This window comes from Akebia trifoliata, chromosome 9 (genome assembly GCF_017979445.1).
Source record: "Akebia trifoliata isolate Shusen 1 chromosome 9, ASM1797944v1, whole genome shotgun sequence".
Taxonomy (NCBI): Eukaryota; Viridiplantae; Streptophyta; class Magnoliopsida; order Ranunculales; family Lardizabalaceae; genus Akebia; species Akebia trifoliata.
The window spans coordinates 9730383-9745368 of NC_141383.1; the positions used below are offsets into that span (position 1 = coordinate 9730383).

The window sequence follows — 14986 nt, forward strand, 5'->3', positions numbered from 1 at the left end:
TAGACGGAGTATGAAGTAAAATAAGAGGGGAAAAAAGGAGTTGAGAATTAAACATCTTGTTTAAGATGTCAAAAATACTTTTTAAATTATAAATTATAATTTTATGTAAAATAAATATTATTCATGTGTGTAATATATATGCACTTATATGTATTTTAATTAAAGAATAGTGTTGGAGTGACTTTAAGATAGGATCTCATATCGTACATCTTGACATGAAAGTAGATATAAATCATATAGGCATTTTTCACTTGTATCTTGGGAAAATGCATCTATTGTGAGGGTTGTGTGATGTGATGTCCAATTTTGAGGTCACTTCGGCATTATTCTATAGATTTATATATCTTAAAATGTCAAAGATGATGGACCGTACGGTTAATGATAAACATAAAACATTTTGAAACCGCCGCATTATATATGTCCCGTCTCCACCTGCTTGAGGGATACTTTCAGGACAACTGGTCCTGATCAGATCATGTCTGTGAGCCCAATAGTAACCATTATAACTCTGCAGCACCGATTCCCGATTTCTCCTTACCCTCCTCAAATCCTTATTACTAAAACCTTCAATTATCCTAAAAACCCTAATAAAACCCCACTCGTATCATCCACCACCACCATGAAAGATCAATCCGTTAGTGGCTCCTCCACAGTGTATGTTCCACCACACCGTTTAAGGTCCATCATCGTTTCTTCCTCAACACCATCGTCCACTTGTCCTAGTTCTAGAGGAGGAGGACTCTCCTCCACTCGTTCTCTCGACTTCGATTGGAGGGAGAATCAACAAGGTCTGCATTTGAGCCCTAGAAACACTCCTCCTCCTCCTTCTTCGTCCCCTTTTAATCAACTTCAACAACAACAGCAGCGACAACAAACAACAACAACAACAACCGCACCAAAACTCTAATCAAAACGGTCGACATGCTATTGATGATGATTACTCGGATGACGAGTCTGATTTTGACGTGGACTCATTGTCTTCACAGCAGGTCAGTCAATCGGTCTCTTTTCTAGGTTTTTTTTGTTTTGTGATTAGAAATTTTGTTCTGTTAGTTCAGATGATGCATTGTGTGCCTGATTTTCCATATTAGAAATTTAATAATGAATTTTAGTTCAGACACATGGATTTCTCTGACTCGCACCTGCCACTATCATTAGAAATTTAATAATGACATGGATCTCTCTTATGTTCCTAAAACATTTTTAAAAACATAACAATCTCTGACTCGCATTCTGCCACAATCGTCTCTTTAGTCTTATTTTCGTTATCATTCAACCACTTTACAAGATGCATGGTGTGATGAGTTACTATTTGTCATTAAGGTCTCTAGTCAGGATGGTTAGTTCTTACTTAATTTTATTTTTATTAATTTATTTCGTTGGATCTTGCTTCACTTGTTTGGGATTCAAAGCCCCCCCTCAAAGGTTACCTTTTTCATTTGGTTTGCAACCTTGGATTGTCATCTCAAATTAGGTGCATGATTTCTACTTTCTTTGCAAAGAAAGTGAGAAGTATGTTAATCATTTGCTAATTACTGCCCTTTTATTTCCGAGGTTTGATCCTATTTCCTATCGCTTATGCACATTTCTTGGTGCTTCAGAATTTGCGTCTTCCAAGATTTAATCCCCTACTTTAATGAGATAAATTTTTAACCCCCTACAAGGTTGCTTTTAAGTTCTAAATCCACATCTAATTCCAAGTTTTAATCCTCTACTTTAATGTGATAAAATTTTAGTATGTTATATATTTCATCAAGACTATTAGTTTAAATTTGAATAATTTTAGTATGTTCATTGTAAAGGTATAACTGTCACGCCCCGAAATCCCAACACGAATCCCTATGATTCATCGGTTAAAATCTCGAGGTATGAGGTAATCAATCACACAATCTGACAGAACATTCATAAATAATAATACTTATGAAAAGAAAATATACGCAGCGGAATAACATTTGACTAACATCTATACGATAGTCTAGAGTAAGCGGAAGAAATCGACAAACACTGATATAAGTCAAGATCCTAAATCTCATAATTCATCAGGTTACAAAAATTTCTAAACTAACATATTTCTTATCTACAAACAAAAACCACTAGGATTCTCTACTAATCCTCAAAGACACGGTGGTGGTAAGACATCAATTTGTTCTTCCTCGAAGACCTCCTCAAAAGACTCCTCAAAGAACGACTCTTCAATAGCTGAATAATCTGAAAGGGGAAGGATAGGGTGAGTAACAGGGGAATGTTACTCAGCAGGATGAACGCCGTTCTAACAGCGAGTCATACATGCACGAGTAATCATTAGAACAATTAAATAATGCAAGTTTTCATAATGTAACATATGATAAATGTCTAAGCATACTCAGTAAACAGTTATAATAACTTTCAATCTATCATTTTCAATCATTTAAAGTAACCTATGCATCTTTCAAATAAAAACATCTATCAAACATCACAAAATAAGAAAAGATACATAATAAGAACACGGCGATGTAATCGATAAGAGAGCAGAGGAACACGCCGATATAACCGCCTCGGCTATGGCAATACGATATTCCAAACTTAACCTCCGATGTGGAATCCCATCGTTATAATCTGATGTTTTGGCCGGTCTAGCATACCACGGTTGGATGATCATTTATCCGGCTCAGATTGGCCGTTGACTAAGAATCAATACTGAGTTCAACTAACGGTGAGGTCGACCGTTTGACGACTACAGACTAATAGTGATCACTAACTAGCCCAGGAGACCCCTCGCGTTGAAGCCTATCAAGAGGTAATGCATGTGAACCCCGTCTCGCTCTACACTATACAGAGACCGCCTTTACACACAACGTTCCCCAGGAAATAAGTAGGAGAAATTCCCGGATTTCATAAGCTGTAATATGCTCTAAGGTATCCCATACCACCGAAGAGCATATGACATCTAGTGTTACCCTAGATTGACTCTCTGCTTCCGGATACATAGTAACACGTCACTCTTTATGGGTTTTCTACAAATCTTTACTGGTAAACAAAATAATTTATTTTGTATATAATATATCATTTATTTTTAATCGAAAATACAAACAAAGTCTGGTAGTACCTTCCAGTGACAGTTATCTGTCATTTCCATCCATCAACCATCTCATCCCTCTATCTATCTATCACGTTTTATGTGGCATGGCCGCTACGTAGAACTGGAGGCACTATCCCATCAATCAGTCGAGAACATACGTTCTCTCTATCCATTCATCAATTAAATCGATTAATCAATCATCTAATTTCCTACATATCTATTAAAGTAATTTTACCTTTAAAGTAATTCGAAATCCATAAAGCATCAACCAATTCTATTCGATGGTTTTGGTTGAGTCGAGAGACTCGGAAACAAAGATAAAACCATAAGACATAAAAGCTGGAAATCTATGAAAATTTAACTAAGTGTTGAAAAAATGATTTTTCAAAGTCGAAATTGAAAACGAACTATTTATTTATTTATTAAAGAACTTAAAGTAATACTTAATTGTTTTTAATAAAATAAAGGTAGGAAATGGGTATACATACTATATGGAAGCAACACAAAAAAAATTAGAACCAAACTCAACATTCGGATACTTTTCTGAATTGCTGATTTTTCGTCGAAACTTGACCAAAATCGATCCAAATATCATATTAACTATAAAATGATTATATTACATCAAATGAACTAAAACCAATCATAAATAAGCATGCGAACATGATTCAAATTGTTCAAATATGTATAAACTTAATGAAACAATCGATTTATCAACAATCATATGGATTTTCTATGAAATTATCGCATAACTAGAATTTAGAAGGGAAGACAACCTACTTCAAGCTATTTTCAACGGTTGAACGGAGTTTAAAATCGCCTCCGGCCAATTTTCAAATTTTTCTTCCGGCGAAAATCGGATTTCTTTGCGTCCACGCGTAACCCTCGGCGAGAGGAACAATTTTCCTTCTTGCGCCTAAGCTCGGATCGTTCTCGTTTAGTGTAGATCTGAGTTTCAAATATTGAAGGAAAAGGGTTGAGATTTGTTTGGAGAGAAGAATAAGAAAAATCTGATTTTTCTAATAGAATTTAGATATTTATATAACTTAAGTTGGGACATACATGTCATTTTGGGAATTGTTTTTCCCGAATGTCGAATTGGACAAACTTATACTCTATTTCGGGTGATTTTTTGACACGAATCTAATGGTATGATCGGTTTCCTCAAATTACGTCTCTAAGGTGTCATTTACCTATTGTAAAATATCTAATGCGAAACTCGAGGATTTGATAACTTTTTCAATCGACTTCAGATTTAGGTGTGCTTACAGGCTAAAGTATGTTTCTCGATCCTTCTAAATCTATTGGTGAAGTTAATTTTCCTCAAATATAAAAAATTAAGAATCTATACTTTTAAATCAATGCACAGATCTAAAATTCTTTCCTTGAGATACATTTTAGGATTTTCAAGTCATTACAATAACTAAATACTTTTCTTTTCTGTTTATTTTTTATGAGTAATAATAATTTATTAACGGAGGTGGTCGAGATGACCTAAACCCCAAGAACATAACAAAGCAAACAAAGCAAGCAAAACTAATGCAAGCCTAACACAGTTACGGGAAACTCATACGGTTACACCCAATCTCACCTCCCCAAGAAGTCTTCAAAGAAAATCTCTCTTGCTTCAAGGAACACCAAGCTTTAATAAAATAAAAGACCTAGGGGGTATTTAGTTCGGATATAGATCCTGGTTCTCGATTCTGATTATAGATTGTCAAAATTAGATTATAAGAATTGATTTCCAGAATCCAAAATCTTGTTTGGCTGACACTGTTTTCGAAAACTGATCTTGTGGAAAAAATTACCCAATTACACTTATTAAGATTGATAATGTGAGTAAAAATAGATGTTCCAGAGATTGTAGATAATGGATTTTTGAAAGAAAAAAATCAAATATTTTTTTGGAAAGAGTTGAAAAAATGATAAACATATAAAATACCATGATTTCTAACAATGATATCATATAGTATAGCGGAAGCATAATTAAATACGATACATAAACAAAAACAATAGTTCTATCTACAACCAAGAACATACTAACTTGCTCTCTCAACCTAAAAAGAAATACTATCTATTAACTCTCATAACACCCAAATCTTTGATTTTGAAATTGCAACAATCCTAAAGTTGATCATTGATCACTGGAACTTCCTGAAGCTGAGATGATTAGTAGAGTGAGTAATAGGGAAGTTACCCAACAGGAAACATATATTTCTAAATCATAGTCATAATATGTAGATTAATCACACAAATTCATTTGTAAACAATGTAGGTTCATTAAAACATAAATCTGTCTAAAAGATCTCAATAACTATGAAATAAAACACTATCACAACCTGAAATATCAAACATATAACATCAAACCATAATATAACATACAATGACAGAGTACTACAATAGAGTGTTGAGGGTTACGACTGATGTGGACCTCTCAGTCAAGATACGATTGATCCAATATTTCATCGATGTGGAACCCCACCGTTAATTCATGATTCTATGGCTTGTCTTTGTCATACTTGGGTAACTGATATTCCGTGGCTCAGGTTGGCAGTTGACGTAGGCCCTAAAAACGTGAAAATTAAGTGGGTTATTCTTTCCTCACTACTATAGATTATTAACGATCATTGGCTAGTCATCTTCGTCTATGCCAATCTGGCGTGCATGCGATTCTCAATAAACTCTATTATTTATACAACTATCTTTACATCTTGTTCATTATTAAAAATAGAATGAAATTTCCAATATTGAAATTCATTGAAATACCTGTTAGGATGTTAAGTTCTAATGCATCCCATACTATATAAGAAATCAGATATCGTAACTATTATCCTAGAATAACGTGTCGCTTCGGAAGTGACACGACACATTATATATATATGGGTCATATTCGGCATCCAACGTTAGGGAGCCAATGCCTTTGTCCTATATGGGTTAGAAGTTTAAGAATGGGTTGATGTTTGTGTGAGGATGGTTTCTATGGTGATGAGATCATCCTTAGAAAAAAACAGCCCAATCTGGGACTTCTAACCCCATCAAAAGTGGTTTACAAATTAACGGTAAAAAATCGAATTGATGATCCACAAATCTAAACCACTTTTGATGAGGTTATAAGTTTCAGATTGGGCTGATTTTTTGTGAGGGTGATCTCCTCATGGCCTTTCGCTTCTAAAAGAGTCCTTCCTTCTCATTGCCCGAGCATCCATCCAATGCATGATTTTCGATATAGTACGTTATACTGAACACCAACTGATGTAGATAGGCTTGTCAACACTTATCTCAATGCATATGATCAAGTTAAGATGCATCAAAGAAAGAAATTAGCAGCATTGACCAAGTCAAGACCCAAGTTTTGACCGGTCCTCAAGACCTAATCCAACTTTTGTTAAGACTCTTTCTTCTATTGAGTTTCTATTTTTTAAGTTGTTTAAGTTGTGCAAGTTAGTTTCTAATTCAATTTTAGAGAGTTTCTTTTCCTAGTTATTTTCTAATTTGTTTTATGTATAAATTCGTTTTTATTCTTTAGGTTATAATTAAAAGTCCTTTTAGATGTCCAAATTGAGTTCTAATAGGATTAGAAGGTTAGTAATATGTTATAGGTAAATTAGGAAGCTATTTTTAGTATTTAGAAGGTTTCTAAGTTGTTATGGAGTTATCTATATAAGGAGCTCTCTAATAAACAAATTTAGTGAGTTAGGTTTTTTGAAGATTGATTAATAAAAGAAAAAATAAGAGACTTTTCTTCCCTTTATTTTCTTTTGAGCATAAGGGCCCGATGTTGATTTTTAATTTTAGTATTTGCGATTGATTTCTATCAATCTCAATTCTAAATTGAAGTTTCTAGTCTGTTTTGCTCGATATAGAGATTCTTCATTACTCGTAGTTCTTGGGATTTCACCCTAGAATCAGATTTTTAGCATAAACTTTAGGTTTGTGTGTTCTACCTTACATTAGTTGGTATCAGTGCCATACTCTTTTATTCTTCATCATGCTGATGGGTATAAGGAGCCACGATCTTTTGAAGTGAGACGCATAAGAACATATTTAGCGCTGAGAAGTACATAGTGCACTTGAATAAATAACTACTCGGTTTGATAATGTTCATTAATCAATTGATGAGAGATTAGAGGTGGATTTAAAACAAATTCAAGCAAGTATGTGAGTTGAATACCCAGACTACTCTCAACATGAATATACCTTGTTTTTGTTATTTTCAGATCATTTAATTTCTTTTTGTGTCTTACTCAATGATGAGTCGTAGCATTTTTTCTCTTTCCTTCTTTTGTGTCTTACACGATCCTCGGATTGAAGCATGTCTCACATATCTCTGTTTTATGACTTAAACGACGTATGCCGAAGCATCTCACTACTGGGTATTCACTCCACATACATACTTGATTGCAAATCATGTTCTCAATAATATCACAAGTTATCACATCTCCAGTGTGACTTTAATATAAAAGAACCATAATCTCTTTAGAAAATCATTTTTTTTTTTCAATCTAAAACTTGAGTTTTCCTTTACAAAATGAATAAAATCATTTTTGAAATCATAATGAAATCCTCGAACATCATGTCCAATTTTTATAAATAATTCTCCTGCTCCATTAATTGAAATCAAAGAAAACTGGTTTTAAAATTTTCATTCTATAATTCTGTCAAAAATCAATTTTTTTAATAACAATATTTCTACTTATAAACTAAATGATTAATCAAAACAGGTTTATGATTAATCATAGACTATGTTCAATAAGCTCAAAATCATGCTCTACTATTCCAATTATTTTAAACAGGTTTTTGATTAATCATAGACTATGTTTGATTAACTTAAAATCATGCTCTATTATTCCAATTAGTTTAATAATAAGAAATATTATTGGTTTTTATTCAAAACTAGTTTTAAAAGAAACCTTTTTTCAATTAAAACATTTTATTGGATTGTTTTGGCGTTAGCAACAAAATCTTCTATAACATAAATATAGCAATGAAGTAATAAAATTCTAAACAATATGCATGAATTTTTGACAAAATACATACATTGGACATAAATTTCGAAATGACTCATTTACTTTGAAACAAAATACATTTTTAAAACAAATCTGTGACTACAATTAACAAATTGGAAATTCCTACCTCATTGGATTTAATTCTTAGCATTTGAATTCTACATCCTGGATCTTTATTTAGCTAGCCTGACTTTTTATTCACTTTCTAACAAGATCAAAACCTAAATCTAATGTTAATGAACAAATAATTTTTAGATTCGACTTCTCTTAGTTGTTGTAACAAAAATGAATATGAATGGGCTCTTTATATACATATATATTAGGGTGCAACTTGGTTCGGTTTGAGGTTAAATTGGAACCGAACCGACATAGGTCGGTTTTACTTAATATGAATTGGAACCGAACCACCCAAAATGAACTAAAGTTGGTTTGTTTTGGTTCGGTTCGGTTCATGGGTTGCCAATATTCTATAAATTGTAAGTAACATTTTTAATGAAAAAATAAATATATAATAAACATAAATTTTCATAGAATAAATCACTAATCTATCTATAAAAAGTCATTAGTTTATCAATAAAAGATCATTAATCTATGTCCTAGCTCCTAAAATAATTCATAATAATTATTGTATACATATATATTTATTTATTTCATAAGGGTTCGGTTCTATACAAGCTTGATCCAAGAACCAAACCAAATTGATCGGTTCTCCATTTTCGTAATCCAGAATCAAACCTCAACTTGTTCCAAACTGAACCAAACCACCCCAAAGTTATCGGTTTGGTTCGGTTCTTGGTTTGAACCAGACCAAGTTGCACCCCTAATATATATTCTTCTAAAATATATATATATATATTTTCCAACTTAAACCATCAAATCAGGCCTACAAAAAACTATGCTTTTTCAATTGTTCTAAATATAATGACAAGACTTGATTCACCCAAAAACCCATCCTCGAGAATTGCAATTTTAAAGGAAATTAAATTCATTCCTCGAGATACAATGAATTTTAAGGGCATTACATTAACTGCTAAGCAATACTAAATGAGCGTTGCGCTGTAAACCATATCCTTGTCATTTTCAGGAAACAATAAAAGTAGGGCACAAAGTGGGTCATATATAAATATATCCATATTCAAATCCAGATAAAAAAATTGTATTCGGATCTGGATATGAATCCAATTTGTATCATACTAATTAAGACCATATCCGAACCCGTTCAGTTGGGTCGGGTTGAATTGCATTTCACATTAGAAACATCCCTTGATTTGGAGAAATCATTGCTAGATTTGGGTTAGTCAGGTTGGGTCGATAATGTTTAGTCAAAGGACATCTAACCATATTCGATCCATTTTTTTTATGTGAATCTACACCAAGGATCCAAACCTGTTAAATTTGGTTTTCAAATCACAAGATTTTGGGTCAAGTCTGACCCATTTTATGCCCTAAATAAAAGAAAAGAAGTGTTGACACTTTCATTTTCTTATTTAGTTTTTCATACAAAGAAACTAATGTCTTGTGCTTTCTATTTCATGATTGCAATGCTCTTCGTGCTCCAAAATCGTTTGGAGATGCAACTTATTTAGATTTGTTTCTCTTTATTTATATATGCTGAAAAATAGGCCTTTCTGTTTTGTTTGTTACGATAATAAAATCTGAAGTTAGTGATCCGATATTTAGGGACAGGTTGTTATGTTGGTTAAGTTAGTGATCGGATATTTAGGGATAAGTTGTTATGCTGGTTAAGTTAGTTATCGGATATTTAGGGATAGGTTGTTATGTTGGTTCATATTTTGTTGCTCTAATTTGTTGAGACTTTCTAGGCAGAGCTCTCTATTTATTTTGTAATCTGCTATTTGCTCAAGATAAGTAGAATATTTTTCTTCCCCTAAAATTCTTTATGGTATCAGAGCTGACTCTCAGCTAGGATTTCTTGATGGTCAAAATGGTGATGACCGGTGCCACCAAGTCCAGTGACTCTACCAAGGAAACGATGGAGGAAAAACAAATTAGCCCTGTTGTCTCATTCAACAATTTTGAAAATCCAAGCTCCCTTCTGATAACTGTTCGCAGATTCAATGGCAAGAATTATTTAGAGTGGGCTCAATTGGTGAAACTGGTGATTGATGGCAAAGGCAAACTTGGCTATCTCACTGGCGAACCGACAAAACTAGTAGAACAAGACCCCAAATTCAAGATATGGAGGTCCAAAAACTCCATGATTATAGCCTGGTTAGTCAACTCTATGGAGTTTGCCCTTGGAAAACCATTTATGTTCCTTCTAACAGCCAAAGATGTTTGGAATGCGATCCGAGAAACATATTCGGATTTGGAAAATTCGTCTTAGATTTTTGAATTGAAGACCAAGTTGTGGCAATCAAAACAAGGAGATCGAGATGTGACAGCGTATTACAATGGGATGATGACGCTTTGGCAAGAATTGGACTTGTGTTATGATGACCATTGGGACTGCCTTAATGACAATGCAAGACACATGAAGAGAAAGGAGAATGATAGAGTATATGTCTTTCTTGCTGAGCTCAACAAGGAATTGGACGAAGTCAGGGGGCGAATTCTTGGGAGAAAACCTCTGCTAAATATTCGAGAAGCGTTCTCAGAAGTTAGGTGAGAAGAAGCTCAACTGAAGGTGATGCTTAGAGATGTTGATCTGAAGGTCACAACCAAGCTTGAAGGTTTTGCCCTGGCCTCTAAAGGCTTTGAACATGATGACGATAAGAGGAATAATAGATGGTTAGAAAAACCGTGGTGTGATCATTGCAAGCGGCCCTGACACACGAGGGAGACCTGCTGGAAGATATACGACAAGCCACAAAATTGAAAGAAAAAATCCAGCAATGAAGGATGCACGTTTCAGGTGAACAATAATGATCAAGGGTCAAAAATCTCTTCAGAAACACTTCCTTTCACTGAGGAACAAATAGAACAACTGTGTCAACTTCTCTAGTCCCAAAAAGAAATTTCTTTGTTCATCGGCTCAAAAAGGTATTTCTTATTCCACTGCACTTGCTAGTGTCAATTCCAATTGTCCATGGATCATAGATTCTGGTGCAATAGATCACATGACAGGTTCATCATAATTATTTTCGTCCTATAGTCCTTGTGCAGGGAATCAAAAAATCAAAATAGTTGATGAATCTCTTTTGACTATAGTAGGAAAAGGGTCAATAGTCATTTCTCCCTCACTAACCCTTCACAATGTTCTTCATGTTCCTAACTTATCGTGCAATCTTTTGTCTGTCAATAAAATAACACAAGATCAAAATTGTCGTGCTTACTTTATTCCATCTCATTGTGAATTTTAGGATTTGAAATTAGGGAGGACGATTGGCAATGCTAGGCAAAGCGGAGGACTCTATTTCTTCGAAGATGGGACATAATTGAGAAACCAACATCAACGTACTTGTTTTGAATCAGTGTCTATTTCTCTTGACAATAAAATAATGCTATGACATTTTAGATTAGGTCATCCTAATTTTCAGTATTTGAAATACTTGTTTCCAAGTCTGTTTAAGAATAAAGACCCATCTTTATTTCAATGTGAAATTTGTGAATTATCAAAACATCATCGTGTATCATTTCCATTGCAACCCTATAAACCCGCTGAACCCTTTTCTATTATTCATAGTGACATTTGGGGGCTGTCTAAGGTTAGTACAATTTCTGGGATGAGATGGTTTATTACATTCATTGAGGATCACACAAGAATTTATTGGGTATATTTGTTAAAGGACAAATCAGAAGTAGGACAGGTTTTCAAAGATTTTCACAAAATGATTCAAACACAATTTCAGGGAAAAATTAAGGTTTTCAAGAGTGATAATGGGAGAGAATTTTTTAGTCTAGTCCTACGAAAATATTCTCTTGAAAATGGTATTGTGCATCAAAGCTCTTGCAATGATACGCCACAAGAGAACAGAGTAGCTGGAAGAAAAAAAATCTTTTAGAGGTTGTTAGATCTTTATTGTTTTCAACGAATGTCTCTAAATACTTGTGGGGAGAGGCAATTTCGACAGCAACTTAATTAATAGGATGCCCACAAAAGTTCTAAAATTTCGAATTCCATTTGATGTTTTCAAAAAATTATTTCCTACATCACGAATTTGCTCTAATTAACATTTGAAAGTTTTCGGTTGCACTGCATTTATCTATATTCATAAGCATAACCGTGGAAAATTTGATCCTAGGTCTAGGAAGTGTGTTTTTGTTGGGTATTCTCTTACACAAAAGGGATGTAAGTGCTTGGAACCATTTAAAAAAAATGCATGTTACCATGGATGTGACCTTTTTTGAAACAAAATCCTTTTTTCATAATGCTCATCTTCAGGGGGAGAAACCATGTGAAGACTAGGATCCCATGAATTTTTTGGAGATGCTAGATGGAGAGCAATTAGGCAAGGACAGTGTAGAGGTGTTAGAAGATGAGGAATTAGACAATGACAGGTTAAACCAGGGAATGGATAGTCAGGAGAATGTAGGTTTGGATTAGGGCACAAGTGATGGAGAAAAGATGGTGCAAACCTCTAATGACCCACGGCCAGCCTTAGAGGGTGATATTCCAAGTCTAGGAAATACTGGATAGCCTTAACCAAGTTCAGTACAACCGAGTCTGGAACTAGGTATTTTAGGATCTGAAAGTGAGGGATAATCTACTAATATGCCAAAAAATGATCAAAACACTAGAGAAATAAACACTGATAATAATACAGGTAAAGAGGTGATAGTTTATTCAAGGAAGACTTGGATGCGAAGAAAGGATGACTCAACTTTGCCACAAGGTCAAGACTTAAACCTGAGGACAGATCATCTGAGAACTTGTAAGTCAGGTAAAAATACCTCCAAATTCGATCCTTCTGCGTCATACCATGATCTTAATGTTCCAATTGCCAATAGGAAAGGTAGTAGGTCTTGTACTAAATATCCTTTGTCAAATTTTGTGTCATATGAGCGTTTGTCTCCTTCGTTTGCTGTATTCACTTCACAACTTTAGTGTAGAAATTCTCAAAAATGTGCAGGATGCTCTAATTGTTCCTGAATAGAAGAAAGCTGTTTTTGAGGAGATGAGTACACTTGAGAAGAACAAGACCTGGGATGTAATAACCTTACCAAAGGGGAAGACAATTGTTGGATGCAAATTGGTGTTTACAGTCAAGTGCAACTCTGATGGCTCGCTACAGAGATACAAAGCTTGACTTGTTGCCAAAGGTTTCACTCAGACCTATGGCATAGACTACTTTGAAACTTTGCACTTGTGGCAAAGCTAAATACAGTAAGAGTACTTCTTTCAATTGCTGCAAATCTAGATTGGCTTTTACAATAGCTAGACGTTAAAAATGCTTTTCTCAACGATGACTAAGAAGAAGAAGTATATATGAATTCTCCTCTGGGTTTTGAAAATAAATTTGGTTCGAAAGTGTGCAGATTGAAGAAGTCCTTATACAGGATCAAACAGTCTCCAAGAGCTTGGTTTGAGAAGTTCACTTGTTCTGTGAAGAAGCAAGGATACTTACAGGGTCAAACTGATCATACCATGTTCATAAAGTTTTCAGCCGAAGGGAAGATAGCAGTATTGATAGTGTACGTCGATGATATCATTCTTACAGGAGATGACTTGACAGAGATGAATAGATTGAAGACTTGCTTGGCGTCAGAATTTGAAATAAAAGACTTGGGCTCACTAGATACTTCCTCGGTATGGAGGTGGCTCGTTCAAAAAGGGGGATTGTTGTGTCACAACGGAAGTACATTTTAGACCTTTTGGAAGAGACATGGATGAGTAGTTGCCGACCTGCTGACACACCCAGGGATCCAAACGTAAAACTATGGGAAAAGGGTGAAGGAATTCTAGTGGATACTACTTAATACGAACAATTGGTAGGTAAACTGATTTATTTATCTCATACATGTGTGGTATGTCAGTTTAGGCATGCCCCTTATGAGGAACATCTTGAAGTAGTTTATAGAATTCTCAGGTACTTGAAGAATACACGTGGGAAAGGACTTTTCTTTGGTAAAAGTGAGCAAAGAAGTATAGAAGTTTTTACAGATGCAGATTGGGCTGGATCTGTCACAACTAGAAGATCAACTTCTGGATATTTACACGTTCCTATGAGGAAATTTAGTGACTTGGAGAAGCAAAAAGCAGAATGTAGTAGCTTGAAGCAGTGTTGAAGCTGAGTTTAGAGTAATGGCACATGGAATATGTGAACTATTGTGGTTAAGGTGAGTCCTAGAGGAGCTACAAAAAGAGGCAGAGTATCCAATGAAACTGTACTGTGATAATAAGGCTACAATTAGCATTGCCCATAATCCTGTGTAGCATGATCAAACTAAGCACGTGGAGATTGACCGACACTTCATAAAAGAGAAGCTTGAAGCTGGCATCATTTGTTTGCCATTTGTTCCTACAACTCAACAAACTGCTGATATTTTGACTAAGGGACTTCCTCGACCTAATTTTGAGCATCTAATCAGTAAGTTGGGCATGATAGACATCTATGTTCCAACTTGAGGGGAAGTGCTAAAAAATAGGTCTTTTGTTTTGTTTGTTATGATAATAAAATATGAAGTTAGTGATCAGATATTTAGGGATAGGTTGTTATGTTGGTTAAGTTAGTGATTGGATACTTAGGGATAAGTTGTTATGTTGGTTAAGTTAGTGATTGGATATTTAGGGATAGGTTGTTATGTTGGTTCATATTCTATTGCTCAAATTTGTTAGGTTGTTGAGACTTTCTAGGCAGAGCTCTCTATTTATTTTGTAATTTGTTATTTGTTCAACATAAGTAGAATATTTTTCTTCCCCTAAAATTCTTCAACTTATTTCTTTTGCTGTTGTTCAGTAGTACATGCATTGATTTGTGCTGATTAGTGTTTTCTATGAAAGACCTGTTTGTTAGAAATCTTA

At 34.5% G+C, this 14986-nt stretch overlaps 1 protein-coding gene across 2 annotated transcripts in view; it reads left to right on the top strand.

Moving 5' to 3' along the window:
* Nucleotides 1–398: 398 nt before the first annotated feature.
* LOC147394260 (DExH-box ATP-dependent RNA helicase DExH3-like) overlaps nucleotides 399–14986 on the top strand; it is a 58090-nt gene continuing 43502 nt past the window's right edge. Inside the window, exon 1 of one of the 2 annotated variants that reach the window (XM_086453356.1) lies at nucleotides 399–989. The gene's annotated coding sequence lies outside the window, so the exon portion shown is untranslated. The remainder of the gene's footprint in view (nucleotides 990–14986) is intronic. The other variant, XM_086453355.1, reaches the window with a different exon arrangement.